The sequence below is a fragment of the Myodes glareolus genome, chromosome 5 (assembly GCF_982192425.1).
Source record: "Myodes glareolus chromosome 5, mMyoGla1.1, whole genome shotgun sequence".
Taxonomy (NCBI): domain Eukaryota; kingdom Metazoa; phylum Chordata; class Mammalia; order Rodentia; family Cricetidae; genus Myodes; species Myodes glareolus.
Window position 1 is genome coordinate 73,174,876 of NC_142030.1, and position 17,769 is coordinate 73,192,644.

Here is a 17,769-nt window from a genome sequence, read left to right on the forward strand (position 1 = left end):
GTTTCATTTTCACAAGCTTCCCTCAGTGTGACTGTCAGTCAACTTCCTTTTGCTTCTGAGTCAAGATGTAAGACTCTCAACTCCAGCACCATGTTTGGCTGCATGCCGCCATGCTCCCCACCATGATGATAATGGACTGAATCTCTGCAATTGTAAGCGAGCCACTCTAATTGAACTTTTTTTAAATATGAGGTGTAGTAAAAGAGCATGGTGGGCTGCGTTCCTGGCACCCGGCCGCCTGACTAGCTTTTACCTGAAATAATTACATGGAAACTGTATTCATTTAAACACCGCTTGGCCCATTAGTTCTAGCCTTCTATTGGATAATTCTCACATCTTGCTTTAACCCATATCTAGTATGATATCTGTGTATCACCACGGGGTCGTGGCTTACTGGGAAGATTCTAACCTACGTTCATCTCAGGCCAGAGAATCATGGCATCTACTACACTGCCTTCTTCCTCCCAGCATCCTGTTTTGTCTACTCCACCTATCCAAGCTGCTGTCCTATCAAAAGCCAAGGCAGTTCCTTTATTTAACCAATGAAAGTAACACATAGACAGATGACCCTCCTACACCAATGAGGTATTAAAAATAAAAAATACAGAAAAAGAGAACCCCTTCCTTCCTCCCTTCCTTCTCCCTCCATCTTTTCTTCCCACCTTTCTCCTCTCTTTCTCCCTCTTTCCTCCTTCCCCTCTCTCTCTTTCCCTCCCTCTCCCCATCTTTATCTTCCTCCCTTTTCCTCACAACCACTGTTGGGACTATGTCTGAAGTCTTGGGTGGGTTTGACTTCAGCAAGCCTGAAGTTTGACTTCCAGAAAGCTCATACCCTGCACAGAGAACTTCTTTTCCTTAACCAAGCACTTTGAAGACATTTCTATTCCTAATAAGACTCCGCACTCTGTAGGGATAGTTTAGTTTATTACATCTGACTTGCTTTTTGTTGCTGTTGTCTGGGTCTTGTTTAGGCAACCATATGCTAAGGTATCATGGATGAAGCTTCTCTGTCGTTTCTAGGAGGCAAAGTATCACACCAGATTTTTTGGTCTCATGGCCCTTACATTCTTGCCATTACTTTTCCCACAGTGTTCACTGAGCCTTAAGTACAGGAGTTGTATTGTAGATTTATCCATTTGGGCTGGGCTCCTGTCTTAGTTAGGGGTTCAATTTCTGTGAAGAGACAACAGGACCATGACAACTCTTATAAAGGAAAACATTTAGTTGGAGTGGCTCACATTATCAGAAGTTTAGTCCATTACCATCATGGTGCAATATGGTGGTGTGCAGTCAGACATTATCCTGGAGAAGGAGCTGAGAGTTCTTCATCTTGATGCATAGGCAACAGGAAGAAGTCTGAGTGTCACACTGAGTGAAACTTGAACAAAGGAGACCTTAAAACCCATCCCACAGTGACAATACTTCTTCCAACAAGGTCATACCTACTCCAACAAAGTCACACCTCCCAACAGTGACACTGCCTATGAGCTTATGGGGCCAATTAATTTCAAACTACCACATTCCACTCCCCGGCCCCCATAAGCTTGCAGCAATGTCACAGTGCAAAATGTATTTGGTCCAGCTTAAAAAGTCCCCATAGTCTATCACCGTCTCAACAATGCTTAAAAGTTCAGTCTTTTATGAGATTCATGCAATCTCTTAACTGCAATCCCCCATAAAATCAAAATAAAAAGCAGATTACATACTTCCAAGATATAAAGGCACAGGATATATATTACCATTCCAAAACACAGGGAAGGGAACATAGTGAGGCAATATTGGATCAAAGCAAAACTGAAAACCAGTTTGGAAAACTCCACATTGCATCTCCATGTCTGATGTCAAAATGCTCTTCAGACCTCCACCTCCTTTCGTCTTTGTTGACTGCAACATACTTCTTTCTCTCGGGCTGGTTCTACTCCCTGTTAGCAGCTCTCCTTGACAGGTATCCCATGACTCTGGTATCTTCAACATCTTGGGGTCTCCAAGGCAATCCAGGTTTCAACTTTACAGCTTTGTGCAATGGCCTCTCTGGGTTTCCACTCAGGGACACCACTGACACATGCCTGGCCTCAGCAGCTTTCCTTAGACACTCCTTGACTCTAAGGCCAGAACCATTGGCTGAAGCTATCAAGTTCTGCTTGCTGGGCTGGAACATGGCCCCCCTTATTCAATTACATTTCTATCAGCTTTCTGTTTTCTATGGTTTCCTTCACTGTCAAAGCTTGACTGTCCTAGAACTTGCTCTGTAGACCAGGCTGGCCTCAAACTCATAGATCTACCAACCATTGCCTTCTGAGTGCTGGATTTAATGATGTGCACCACCACACCTGGCTCTAAGATTTTCTTTAATTCTTTTTTATAAATCGTAAAGTTACCTGGGTGGATTCTTGCCATGAGAATGTTCCCTTTATTCCATTTCTTAATCTGTTTATCTCCTTTAACATAGGTCTTGCCTCCATTCCACTTCCCGGTGCTCATTTTCTCCTCAAATTATACATTTTGTATTTTAACTTTCTTAGCTTGCTCCTTTTTATTATAAATCTTCATTAGAGTTAACACTAATAACCATATGACAGAATCTATACTAGACTGTTTTGAGATTTCCTCTGCCAATGGAATTAATCCAGAACTCTTCATTTTAGCCTTAGGCAGACTCTCTGGAAAAGGGGCAAAAAACAGCCAAATTCTTCACCAAAATATCACAAGAGCAATCTCTAGGCAACATACTGAAAGTTTTCCCCTGTGGAACCTCTTGAGTTAGGCCACACGGTTCAGATCTTCCATGTTCCTACTAATATGGTCCACTAAGTAGGGCTTAAAGTATTTGGCTGCTTTCCTAACCCAAAGTACCAAAGTCCAAATTCCTCCAAGCAAAAGCATGGTCATGATTATCATAGCAATATCCTAGTCCCTGGTACTAACTTCTGTCTTAGTTAGAGTTTCAGTGCTGTGAAGAGACACCCTGACCATGGCAACTCTTGTTAAGGAGAAATATTTAATTGGGGTGACTCAGATTACCAGAGATTTAGTCCACTACCATCATGGTGTAACATGGTGGCATGCAGGCAGACATGGTTCTGGAGAAGGAGCTAAGAGTTCTACATCTTGATACACATGTAACAAGAAGGGGTCTGAGTGTCACACTGAGTGAAGTTTGAACAAAGAAGACCTCAAAGCCCACCCTACAGTGACATACTTCTTCCAACAAGGCCACACCCAGCAAAGCCACACCTCCTGATAGTGCCACTGCCTACGAGCTAATGGTGGCCAATTGCATGTAGACTACCACAGCTCCCCATGATGAGTTACTCTCTGAGTTTTGACCAGATGTGGTTTTCTTTAATGGTTCCATCTGTTGCAAAGAGAAGATTCTGTGATGGGGAATAAGAGCTGTGCTTATCTGTATGTATAAGGGTAAGTATTTAGAACGCAGTTAGGAAGTATGCTGGTATAGCAGAGCGATAGTATAGGTTCTCTTCTAAGATCCATGCCCTTAAAAGATGAATGACCTACAAACTCCCAGTATTCGACTGTGTTTCCAGTACCAGGCATGATCTCTCTCTTACTAAGCAGGCCAATTAGACAGCTGTTGGTTACCACCAAGCTAGAAGTGCCACTCCTGAACCCTTAGGGGTATCTTGCCATGCTAAACATTGCTATGGGACAGAGGTGATCAGTTGGGTAGGACTATTGGCTGCTTTCTTCCCTTGGGAGCTTACTACCAGTACTATGTAGGCTAGTTCTCAGAGAGGAGCCTGTCACATCAGATCCACCGTGGATCCTTCAAGTCTTTTGTCCAAATCGAACAGAGACTTACCTTCAGCCTCTGGGAGGCATCCTAGGACAACGACAATTACCTGTATTGTTTGGGGGAGTCTCTTGGACTCTTCTGACTGGCAACTGTAAAGTGGGAGCCTCACGCCTGTTTCTGGATTTTGTTGTTGGTGTTGATAATCTATGGCTCTTGGTGGGAGCATTTTCAGTCCAACTGGTATAACTTGATTTGAACTGTATTTGTGTATGTATACACACATACTTGTATGAAAAGTATATGTACTTTTAGGTAAATAAAATGTTATGTGTTTTCTTATGGCTCTTCCAAACATCCGTAGTGTCCCCTCCACCATCCCTCTCCTTTATCCCAACACAAGTAGTATTTATTTCTTCCTGCCTCCTTCTATATTGATAGATTATTCACAGATTGAGTAGTTGAAACTTCTTAGTGAGTCCACAATAGAGCTTTCCCCATCAAACATTTGATTAGTGTTTTCTGTCACAATGGTATGCTTTTGTATGTGGCACAAATTTACACTCACCCTCTTCTTAATTTTTTTTTCTGTATTGGAAGCTAATTAGGGAGTGGGGGGTGGGAAGCTGATGGATTCCACAGACCCATGTCCGAGGCTGGGGTCAGGGCAGCTGTTTCTACAATGTCCCTGATCAAGCCTATTTTCTTATTTCCTTCAAAAATGCACTTTTGCATCCCTTCAAAACTCATGGAAGCTGAATAGAGCCCCATGCCTGACAGAAATCCTTCCGGCACAGTGAGAATGACCATTACTTATTTATAGGCCGATGTTTGTCTGGTTAAGTTGACTTTGCCAGTGTGCAAAGCAGTGAATCTCTTCGAAATCTATCCTGGGTGTCTTTTCTGCCTCGTGGCATGCAGAATCATTTCCTTCCGGTAAATATTTGGAAACCCATTCAATTAACTACTCAACTGCACTTTGTTTCTGCACCAGGTTGACCAAGAAGATATGTGTAGGTGTATGTATGTAGTTAGGTCATCCTGTCCTTTTCTCTCCTCTGAAATCCATCTTAAATCTGGAGAAAAGGGTGCTTTCAGAATGTCATTTTGGTTCTAATCAGAAAAGAGCTTTTCAAAGCAGAATCAGTGGTGGGAAAACAAAGTCCAAAGAATGACAAGGAGAGGTTTGAGGAAGGTCCTCTCACTGAGGTGACTACTAGTGTGTCTGCTGGACTCCTCCCCTTACCAGCTTTATCGAGGCACCGCTGTATAAAAAATAGCGGCATGATTAATGTCTCTGGTTTATTCTGGTAAAAGAATTTTCTGGTTTGATAGAAAAGAAGCAGAACTAGCCAAAATTAACCATCTTGCTTCCTGTTTTCCCTGTCAATGATGCCTGAGCAATGGAGAATTTGGGGTGTACTTTAATTCATTTCTCACTAATCTCAGAAATAAATAGTAGAATGCAACCTGTCTTTCCCACTCTGAGGGGCCAGGGATAACCCCGTTGGGGTATAGACTTGTCTACTATGTTCTCTGTCTGAATAGCTTCCTCAGCATCTTCCACCCCACCTGCCCCACCATCATCACTCCAAGACCAGAGCCATCTTGGGTCAGGAGTAAGGGCACTTAGAGGGGATGCAGGAGCCTCCAGGTTCCACTGATTTATTTGAGTCAAATCTTTATTATGAAGAACAGAATAAATTCTTCTTGACTGAAATCTATCAGCCCAGTGATAAAGGAACCAAGATAAAGAGTTAGAAATAAATGGATAGACCCTAATAGCTTTAAGACATGAAAAGTTCCTAATCTGGTCTGCGTTTGAAGGTGAGAAGGTGTTTACCATCAAATATTAAAATCATAGGAACAAAACAAAGCAAATAAAGCAACATGTGACAGAGAAAGAATGCCTATGTAGAAATGACTGATGGCAAGTATGTCTTTTTGACTTCAAGATGTCTATCTTGCAGACTGTTACGAAGAACCTCCTAGCATAACCCATCTATCCTCAGTTTTTATTGTCAACACAGCCAAAAGTCATCTGGAAAGAGAATCTCAAATGGATGAGTGCCCAGATCAAACTGGCCTGTGGTCATGTCTGTAGGAAATTGTCTTGATTCTTGATTGATGTGGGAGGGCTCAGCCCACTGCGGGCAGTGACAGCCCCTGGCTCGTACAAGAAAGCAGGCTGAGCCTGAGCTAGAGACAGCAAACCAGTTACCAGGCTTCCTTCCTGGTTCCTGCCTCCGCTTCTGCTCAAGTTTCTACCCTGATCTCCCTCAATGATAGGCTGTGATCTTGAAGAATAAGATGAAATTAATTAACCTTTCCATCCCTAAACTGTCGGTCAGTGGTTTATAGTAGCAACAGAAAGTCAAGTTAGGACACCTCCTGAAGCCTAGTCACTTAAAAGAAGGTCACCCTGGGTTTTATAAATACTTGAGTCATGTGCGCGCAAGCCAGATAACAGATCAGCAACTATCTGAGTGCCTGTTACCAGTGCGATTCTTGTTCTTTCCGTAGTTTTCTATCTCAGTTACGTTAATGTTCAGAGTGCTCAAGCTAAAGTCCGTCTTTCAGCAGAGCGGGGACTGAGTTCACAACTGTTTTAGTTCTGTGCTCTTTGCTCTACTCTCTCCTTCTTTACTGCTCATCTAAGCTTTCTTGAGTCCCCTCCTTATACCTTTATGACGGATCATCTGAATCTCAGGGTCCAGGAAGAATGTAACTCATGGTTTTGTTTGGTTTCTTATATGCTTCTGTGATTCTAACTTGACTTTAACTTAAACTTAAATCAAGTCTTCCTTCCGGGCTAGAATATGGTTTCAAATACCATATGTGATAATAATATGATAATTAACATTTCTGAGCATTTCCTGTATGGAATATGCACTGTGTGTATAAATTTTTAGATTTTTAACTCAGCTAAAGTTAAAAGCTATCAGAGGCATAAATTATTCCGAAGCCTAAACTTGTCTTTCTATGATTCTAGCTGCCTACGAAATTAAATGCTTCTATGTGGAACCCTGAGGCGCTGCCTCTGTATCCACGGGACACTGGCTACGGAGAAGGGAGCTTGAAGCTGAAATCTCAGGTCAGACTGTTGATCTGGGGCAAGTTTCTTAACTTTCTGAGATTCATTTCTCCATAGATAAAAGTGGAGACATCAATCAGATCCAGGTATATGAAGGATAGAAAAAATAACAGCTGCCAAGTTAAGGCATCCACTTCCTGTGGTGGCCACAGTGAATTGCATGAACCTTATGCCTTCAGAAGAAGCCATTCATTCTCTCATTAGTCTAGAGGTCAAAAGCTCTAAGCAAGGTGTTGGCAGGGTCACATCTCTCTGAAAAACCCTGAGGGGATCTTCTTTGCCTCAGTCGGCTGATGATGTCTCCAAATGTCCCTTGGCTTGTGTGCCTCTATCTTTTGTGGCCTTTGCCTCTTTTCTCTCCCTTTGCTCTTGGTGTCAAGTATCTTTTGGTTTTCATCTTCTAAGGACACTTCTCAGTGGACTCAGGACCCACCTTAAATCCACCAACGTGGTTTTGTCTTAAAATTACTAATTTAATTACATCTGTCAAACAATTCCCCAAATAAGGTCCCATTCACAGGGTCTTGGGAGAAACATTGTGGGTATACTTTGGTGGAACGCCGTCTCACCATACACAGCCCTGAGACAGGTCTTGTTCTTTTCAAAGGTTTAGGAAAAGACAGCAGCAAGTTTTCCTTCACAAAAGCCAGTCCTCCTATCACTGCCTCACCTATAATCATACCTTTCTGCGTACCCAAACAGCAACTTTTAATAAATCAGAACCCGACTTATATTTCATGTAACTGAGCTAGGGAAATGGCTACACTAGCAGCTATGCTAGCTTTAGGACCTGTGTTTGGATCTCTAGTACTTCTATAAAAGCTAGGTGTGGCCACACAAACACGTTACCTCTGGGCTGGTAAGAACAGAGATAGGTGGTTCCCAGGGGCTCAATGGCCAACCAGTCTTTTCTAAGGCCAGCTCCAAATTCTATGAGAAACCATATCACAAAACAGTAAGGTGGAGAGCTATATGAGATACTCAGAGTCGAGCTTTGGTCTCTACAGGCACATGTACAGGTGAGTGCACGCACACATACATGTGCACACACACATGTACACCACACACATACGTGCACACACATGTATACCACACACATGCATGCACACACACACTACACACATGTATATCATGAACACGTACACCATACATACACATACATGTGCTCACATATATAGCACACCCACACATGTACACCACACATATGTACACCACACCCTCGTACACCACATGCACACACACATGTATACCACACACATTCACACACACACACACACACACACACACACCACACACGCACCTACATCACACACACACACAGGTAAAATTCCAGAAACTGGTATTAGTTAACATTGCTAATCTATCAAAATGAAGTAATATCTGGAAATAATAAGATTTGTGAACTCTATAATGCTCAAGGCAGCTTGTGTGAAATGGAGAGCAGCATGGATAATGTTCCAAAATGAAACTGCTTAGTTGTATTTTATTGCTATAAATATAGCCCATCTCACATGCATCCGTTCTTTTACCACACTACACATGAGTCAGTCAGATGAATTAAACATTAGTGCGAAGAGTAAATACAGAAATGCTTCTAATTGCGCTAAACTCATCTATATATAGTAAAGCTTCCTTCATATTTTGTACCACTTCTAATTGATTAAATATTTGAAGTGAAGCCTAATTTAGCCAGACTTTAATTTCCCAGTGGAAAACACTCTCTTCATCAAAGGTGATTGTGCACCCCCCCCCCATATCAAACACCATTTCTAAAGGTGGTTTGTTGAGAGAACCTCACTCAGTACACAGCCCATCTCATTATAACATTCTTTCGAAGCGGAATGACTCCTAAATATATCTTGGGACGGGCCCCAAAAAACCCCTTCCAACCAGGCCAAAGAATTGGCCTCTGCAGGTGGAGTGTGAATTCAGGATGTCTTGAGGCCATACATTGTTTTACTCTTTTTTTCTACCAAGTCCCCTTACTTCCGTTAGTAATTTGTGTAGAAATCCTGGGCCACCTGTGACCACCCAGTTTCTCTGCTGGTTGCTTCCAGGTGTCACTGCGGACCATAGAATGGGTCCAATATTAAAGTTCTCACTGACTTCTCCTTTTTATCTTGTTCATAAAGAAATTCCATACCAGAATCATTCTGATCCTTGGACATATAAAATCTTTCCATTTAACAACCCAACGCTTGCAGGTGGAAAGAGATGCTCACTATTCCTACCAACATTCAGTTTTGATGCTTAGAGTTTTGGTCTGTGCTTCAGATCACTTACAAAGGAAGAGCACACTTTAATGTCCTCTAAGACACCTTTTGGGACTGATCCCAGTACCAGGGCACAGTCTCTGTTCTAGATCAGCACCCGTGTCAACTGTATACTATGGCATTAACTCTGCCATGGTCCAGCATTGTAGATATAGAAGGATCTGCATTCAAAATCATTGGGGAGCACTCCTCTGAGGAGAAACAGATCACAAAGTAGCAGAAACCCAACTGTTGGAACAGTATACAGTATTACAGACAGTTGTGAGCTGCTATGTGGGTGCTGGGAACTGAACCCAGGTCCTCTGGAAGAGCAGCCAGTGCTCTTAACCACTGGACCATCTCTCCAGCCCCCAGATACTATTTTAATACTTACTTTGGTCATTGTATTAATTTGTAAGAGTAAATAGCAAACTTCCAAACCTTGGTTGCCAAGCACAGGCCAGGTCTATGTCTTGGGCTTCCAAACCTGTTAAGGGCATTTCTGTAAATGGCCTTCTCCATGAGCCTCCAGAACTCCAGGCCTTCAGGAACTCCTTCCTGTTTAAACACTCAGAGTTCTTACATCCAGTCAGCTGTTGGGGAGATATTGGGGGGCTGCCTGTGGGAGATTTGTAGACACCAGGTCTGGAAGGGGCCCATTGGCGACAGGTTAGACAAACGGTCACAAAGAAGGCAACATGATAGTAGAATTGAGTTCTGTACCCAGGAAGAAGAGGAACTGAGTTTTATTTTATCTTGTTTCACTTTGGGTGTGCCTGTCTCTACCACAATCACCTAAAATGAGATTTTAAGTCACAGTAGCCTAGGGCCTCTTAGGAGCGATCCAAGCTGACTGCTCATTTCAGTTTCCGAACTGAAACTTCTTGGTCTGTAGTTGAACTTCAAGAGTGTCCCAAGGTTTTTAGGGAGACTGTTACACAGCATCCATCCGCATTGCAGTGATTTAGCTGGAGCAATCACTGTTATCATCTACAAATATACTTGCGAAAAAATTACAAAAATTGAATTTTGGCTGATCTTGTTAACAGATTGTCTACAAACCTTGATCTTATCCACCCTCCTCATTCCTAGTCACTGATTTTAAAGCATTTGACAGAAATGAGTTTACTAGCACATTTATATTAGTTTTTTTCAAACATTTGAGATATGTGGAAGACACATAGGATTTATTTTTACATGACTTCATTGCTAAACAAATTAAAAGCAGTAGTGCTGAAAGTCTAAATCTTTTAGCGCCTATATTTATAATGTTCTCTATTTTTAGTTGTCATTGAAAGGTCTACCTCCTGATGGCATCTACATGGTGCAATGCACATGACTTCAGTTGTTTTCCTTAGCGGAGAAGTCAGTTTCATTGGGGAGCTTCTTGCACAATGCTTGTCTCCAGCTTGTCTTAAATCAATTACTTCAGAAATTCGCAGAGCCCAGAGTCCCCAGAGGTATCTCCCCACTGATAATCCATGCTAATAAATTGCACAGCTTATTCGGTGTTTGCAAAGTGAAACATGCTTTTGCCTGTTCGTAATTAAGTTCATCTCTCCTGCATTAACTGTGCCGTTCTGTCAGGGGTTCTGTTTAATTAGAGAACCACAGGCTTGCTAAGGACCAGCGCGGGTTGTTTCCTGCTTCGAATTCCTTCTTACTTAGATTTGGACATCTGCTTTGGGTCTCAGGGACTCTGCCTCCGCCCCTTGCACAGCAGTGGCCCCGCATAGCTCACCCAGGAGAGCCTTAAGCCTGAAATATATAACTAAGCCATATATTGAACCTTGTAGTAGCAGCTGCTGTGGTTTCTGTTTTTAGGGCTGCAGCTTGAGGTGAAGGTCATAATTTCTGTTCTCACGACTGCTGGTAATGGCCGCAGGGCTCCTGAGGGAGTAGCCACAGACCAGAGCATGATGGGAGAAATGAACTCAGGTGACCCTCCTGTTTTGCTTAGATGAGGCATTGGTAGGAGACACCTTCACTGAGTTCTTAGCTAAGGTCAGGCTCCTGGGTCTGTCACCGCCCTCTACTGGATCAGCTTAGATGCCCGAGGAACACAGTGGGACCACTGCTGAGGTTTTCTGGAGCCCAGCTCTGGGGATACAGAGACAGAGCTTGCCCCTCACCTCACCTGCGTGCAATTAAACCGTGATTATGGCTTGCTTGGCTTGCCAGTTGCTTGTGCTGAAACGAGTCACATCTGTGAGAGCTGCCAGATGTGGGGGTTCTATTTGATTTTGCACAGTTGCAGAATAAATTGCATTTGGGGTTTGAAAGAAGATATATTTAGATCCAAGACATAAGAAGACCAAATGTTTCCAGAATGCTGAAAAAGACGGTGGCAAGAGTGTTTCCCTCAAGAGTGTGCATGTCTAAGCAGACCCAGGGTAGTCCATTGACAAGTCCTTCAGATGTCATTATTATCCCTGCAAAATGTTGTGGAGGGGGACAGGTCAACTTTGGGGCCTATTTGCTTTAGCCATCAATGTGATTTGACTCCCCAGAACCACTTCCTCCGTTAGATCTCCTATAATTTATCCAGCCTATTCCCTCTTGCTTATTTTCGGGGCTTTTTGACTCACACCTACATTTTATTCTTCATACAACTCTCTCAAAAGTGACAGAAATAAATGCCCTGGAATCAAAACTCAAAGATGAGAAACATATGTTTCTTCACCCCGTCATCTTCCTCGGTGAGTAACTGGAGCGGCTGCTCCTTTCCCAAAGCCCCCTGCCTTCTGACCTCCTCCGGAGTTGGTGTGTGAGCTCGGGTGGTTTATGCCCTGCTTCCTTCCTCATGGAGTGGCTGCCAGCTAGCTGTGCTTCTTGAATGAAAGACCCAGCTTGTGTCTAGCTCTCTCCTGGGCATATCACCCTCTATGCAACTTCCTACACTAGGTATCAATGACCTTAATTGAAGAGTTTTGTTTGTTTGTTCTTTTTTTTTCTGCTAAAAGCCTGCATACTACAGTTATAATTACTACCCCCAAATAAGCCATTGTGAGTATTCTCTTAATTCAAGCTACCTTTAGGCTCCTGTGTATAGGTAACCGCTTCAGCGTTTATTTGTATGTGAATTTCTGAATAGTTTTCCTTAATTTCTTTCCTATAATCTACAATAACTTGTGAAAGAATGAATTCCTAATATTAAAACCATCCATGTTTCAGATCATGAATTTTTAAATTGTCTGCGGTTTTTATTGTGTTGCCATAACTTGAATTCATTTAGAAGACAAGGACAGATTGGGAATCTGTAGCTTTTCAGCCCCTAAGTTAATGGCTTCCTATTTCTTTCTTTCTTGTTATTTTGTTTGTTTGCTTGCTTTTTGTTTTTTGAGACAGGGTTTCTTTGTGAAGCCCTGGCTGTCCTGGCTGTCAAGCAGGGAAGGAACCTGAGGCAGGAGCAGATGCAGAGACCATGGAGGGGCGCTGCTTACTGGCTTGCTTCTAAGGCTTGCTCACCCTGCTTTCTCATAGAACCTGGGGCCACCAGCCCAGGGATGGCGCCATCTCCGTGGGCTGGGACCTCCCCTATCAATCACTAATACAGAAAATGCCTTATATGGTTGTCTGCCTGTAGCCTAATCTTACAGGCATTTTCTCAATTGAGGTTCCGTCCTCTCAGAAGGCCATAGCTTGTGTCAAGTTGACATAAAATTAGCCAGCATGTACCCACTGAGCCATCTCTTATTCCCTCAAACTCAAAATACTTAACCATTTTTTAAAAAATGTGTGGTTCCTTTTAAATTGGCACAGTCTTCTCAGTGCTAACGTATTTTGTTATGTCTGATTTATGGCTGTAGTCGTCGCTAAAGAAAAATGACTCCTTCTTTCCTTCTTCACAAATGTCTGTAAAAACTGGCACTCCGGCTCTGGGGCTTGCTTCTTTTCCTGTCGTTAGTTTAAAGCAGGGTCAGCGTCGGTCTGTCACACTCATATAATGTGGACCCCTGATTAATTACAATGTATGTCTTGTTTTGAAGGTGCTTTCTTGTTGATGAATTTCACAGCTAAGTCCTGCGGTGAAGAGAGCCAGGCTCAATTTCAGTTAGAGCCTTGGAAATTCGCAAGAGTAGTCTAGATCAGTGTTTCTCAACCTGTGGGTTGACACTCCTCTGGAGAGGGCGTGGAGTGACATTTTCACAGGGCTCACCTATCAGATATCCTGCATATCAAATATTTACACTGCGGTTGATAGCAGTAGCAAAGTCACAGCAACAAAAATAATACCGTTGCGGGGTCACCACAACATGAGGAACTGTATTAAAGGAACTGTCTCAGCGTTAGGAAGATTGAGAACCACTGGTCTTGGTGGTGAACTTGAGAGACTTGAAATTCCAAGATTTGTCTAGGCGTTCACGGCAGGGAACATGTGGCTAAATTGCTCCCAGCTTTAGGTGCATGGCTGTCTGAGGGCCTCACTGAGTTATCTGACTCCATGCCAGTGGAAAGTGTAAGTCTTTCTTCAACGTAGACACAGAATTTTGATATTACTGTGCATGAAATAAACAACATAGGGGAATAAGCCTCATTTGGTAGCATTTTAGTGAGCTCGGCAGAGAGGCTGCACCAGAAGCTACCTGTTTGTTCACCAGGGGACATCTCTGTGTATGCGTATTCTGAGTGATTGATTTTTGAAATGCATGAAGGACCAATGATTGATGCATGAGGTATGAGTTCTCTAACAGGGCTATACACGACCATCATTCTTCCAGAACCTTCCTCTTGCTCATCAAGTATTATAGCAACGGTGTTTGAAAATCTCATCACAGTGTGTGAAATCTGGTTTTTGTGAGCACAGTCATTTTTTCTTCCTATTGTTTCCTGAGATAAACTTATGGGAATGCTTGTCTTTTGTGGTAAATGGAGAAAGAGAGATAGATTTGGGAAAATCAGATAGTTCTAAAACCATTTTCTTTTCTTGCTTTTCAGTTCTTTGAAGGGGATTTAGAAGCTCTATCCGTTGCGGGTGCAGTGGAATAAAGCAGTGTTTTCCTGGAGTCGGGATCGAACCCAAGGTCGTACACATGCTCTCTCACACGTGTTCTCTCTCACGTGTTCTCTCACACGTGTTCTCTCACACGTGCTCTCTCACACGTGCTCTCTCACGTGTTCTCTCTCACACGTGCTCTCTCACACGTGCTCTCTCACACGTGTTCTCTCAGAACTCTACCCTTCAGCCCTAGCACAGGCCTTCTTGAATCATGTAGGACTCCGGGGGAGAAAACAAGATAAAAAAATTTGCCCACCTGATTCTGTGATATTTGTTTACAATGCTTATGTAAACACACACCAACACCTTATGTTGGGTGTGGTAGCACAGGCCTTTAATTCCAGGACTCCAGAGGCAAAAAAGCAAGCAGGTCTCTGCGAGTTCCAGGCCAACCTAAGTTATATAATGAGTTTCCAGTCAGCTGGAACTGCACTGTGAGACCCTGCTTTAACTCCCACCCTTGAAGCCTAAGCCACAAATGGTTTCTGTACCATATAATACATATTCATTCAAATATATTTTTAAGTATAAATCACACACCCACTGACATAATTATACTATAAATGTAACAAAGTAATACAGGATATAAGTATATTAATACATTGAAGAATAAAATATATGTGTAGATTATTACATTATCTAACAACATATACATTAGTAAGTAGGGTTTTGTATGTTATTAACTTTGTATATAACTAATGTGTGACCAACCATCCCTTTGCTCCTGGGCCCAGGGGGTTTCCAGGGATACGGGCTTTTAGTTTAAGATAAATATGAATGAGAAAGCATGACATTCCAGAATGTTCTCTAAAAATTAACCCTAGTGAGGATGAAGGTGATGTGACTGGTCTGAAATTTGGCTGCATTTCTTCTCTATGAGAAAACAGATTCAATGCTCTCTCTGGATTCTTGCCCAGTTCCTGACAGAGACCCGTTACCTCTCTCCTACAGTGGGCAAGAGAGCTGTTCTTCCCAACGTGTGCTGTTTTTATTTAATATGCTAATTTCAGCATTTACAAAGTGGGGGTATTTGGGTGCAGAGAACACAGGAGCAGAAGGAAGGGTGATACATTCAGAAGAAACTAAAAACACACAATGAGATGTTTCGTATAACAGATTAACAGTGGCCACAGCTCGGCTTTGTGCCCAAAGAGGATGCAATCCGTTACCAAGTTGGTCGTATCTGTAAGAACAACTAATGCCACGCAAGTCCAGCGCTTTGTGGCAAGGCAAAGGGGCTTTCTACTGATCTTTGTAAGGACAGCACTTTGGGTAGCAACAAGAAGCATAGCACCACAAAAGAGATCACACACGAGATCCAGGGAGCCTCAAATAAAGGCCAAGGGCTTAACTTCCAGTTCAAGAGAATCAAGAATTCTGTCTTAAGTTCCTTGTAGGCTAGGTTAAAGTACAAATGTGTCATTTGTAAATAAATAAATAAATAAATAAATAAATAAATAAATAAATGGGAAGAACTCTACAAAAGGTCCAGGTATAAGGATCTTCAGTAGCTTGGCACTACCAGGGGCAGACGTTAGAGTCCTCACAAGGCTGCCTGGGTTTCCTACCCTGGAAGCAATGTTCTATGATGATATTTCACACAAGCTTTGGAAGTCTTGAGAGCCATGATTTTGAGGATTCCTGCCTGACACATACCTCCCAGAGTTCAATCTGCCTGTGACCCACCGGGCCTGAGACAGCAGGACAGAATTCTTCATGTGAATGTTGGGAATCCAAACGCGGAAGCCCGCCGGCGAGAACATCTTGCATCTTCTTGGAGGTGAGCCAAAGAAGGATTGCAACAGTGGCATTGCTGTCAGTGCTATGTCCTCTGTCCTAACACATGAATGAGGAGATGAGCACAAACCGTCTCTGCAGACCACCGAACAGTGCATAAGAGTCAGTTCCCTGGGTCCATGAGGAAGTGAGGTCCATTCAAGACCAGGCTCCAGACACATCTCTTTGACACATTTATTTTGCCAATGTTCTCAGAATCATTCACACACTGGCTTGGCTTCCATTCAGCAACCTGACTTTTGCTTTGGTTGCTTTGAGCATCACCAACCCGGAACAGGCTGATCCATGTTTTTTCTTGGTCTCTCTGCCAGGTACCCTCCCTTCTTCTCTCCCTCCCCTCCTGCCTGCATGCCTTTCTCCCATTTTAATTCATCCCCAAGTCTACAGGCATCCTCAGCACTTTGATATAAAACTGTGATTAGAGCCGGTTGGTGGTGGCGCACGCCTTTAATCCCAGCACTCGGGAGGCAGAGGCAAGTTGATCTCTGTGAGTTTGAGTGCAGCCTGGTCTACAGAGCAAGTTCCAGGACGACTAGGGCTAACCTGTCTTGAAAAACTTTAAAAAACAAAGCAAAACAAAAGGTCTATCTCTGACTACTCCCCCAAAAGAATCTAAAAACCTGGGATTAGAGCTCTATAATTTCCCTACCTGCTGCTCAACTGACCTGGTGGCCGGAGCTCTAATTTCTCCCTTTCCACCATCTCTCTTGATGAAACTTAGAGGCCACCTTTTTTCTACAGTGCTCTTTCTATTAAGTACACGGGCATAAACAAGATTATATGTTTCCCTCAGGTTGCTCTGACAGCGACCTGTCTGTCAGTAATGGTTTGTGGCAGAATAGGAAGGTTGGAAAGTGTGGTTGTTGATGTTGCTGTTTTTAATACAGACTCTCGAGTAGACACTGAGCTATGGTTTCTCTTGCTTCTACTCTGCCAAGGCTGGGATTACTGGGGTGACCCCCTCCCCTGCCTCTCCGTGTGTGTGGGTGTCATGTTATATCCCATCCTTGACAGGTTGACAGGTTCCAGAAGGTCCAGACAGCATGGGGTGCTACGATCTTACTAGTACTAGTGTCTGGAGAGGTTTATGGCATTTTTATACATGTTCTATTAATTTTATGAAGTTTCTGTAATCCAGGCAAGCTGTATAACTTCTCTTTCTTGTAAAAAGTCCTGGTATTTGAGAGACATCTTTATTTCCAATGTTTTCCCGAAATAGAGATCCTTTAGATTTCATAAGCTTTAATAAGAAACCATAGAAATTCTTCAGTAGCTAATTTAAACTGCTATTTTGCACATATACATACATATATGCATACACACACACACATATATATGTATATATATACACACATATGTAAAGAGATGGAGGGAAGGGAGAGAGAGAGACAGACACACACCACACACAGAGGGGGAGGAGAGAGAGAGAGAGAGAGAGAGAGAGAGAGAGAGAGAGAGAGAGAACATGCACTTAGGAGGACTTTTACCAAATTTCTGATATTTTATTGATAAGCTCAGGGCTGGCCATTTACCCATTGGAGAACCAGTATTTGGCACCTGTTTATGAATTAATAAAATCAAAATGTCACTTGTCTTTTAAGTGAAATTTTTGACTTCTTTGGAATTTCTAACTACTGCCATCTAAAACACGTGTCCTTGTGGCAGTAACCTATTAGAATTCTTAAATATCAAACCTTAGCATTTGCCCTTTAGAGATTAATCACAAGGCTGAACTTGATTACGTGAATGACGAGTGTTTACCACCTCAGAGTTTGTTCCAGCACTTTATCACCTGCTCTGCTTCGAGCTCGCTCTGGAGATCGAGATATTTGCTACCTGACTATGTACAAAAAAGTTTGAAGTGTTTTAGCAACCA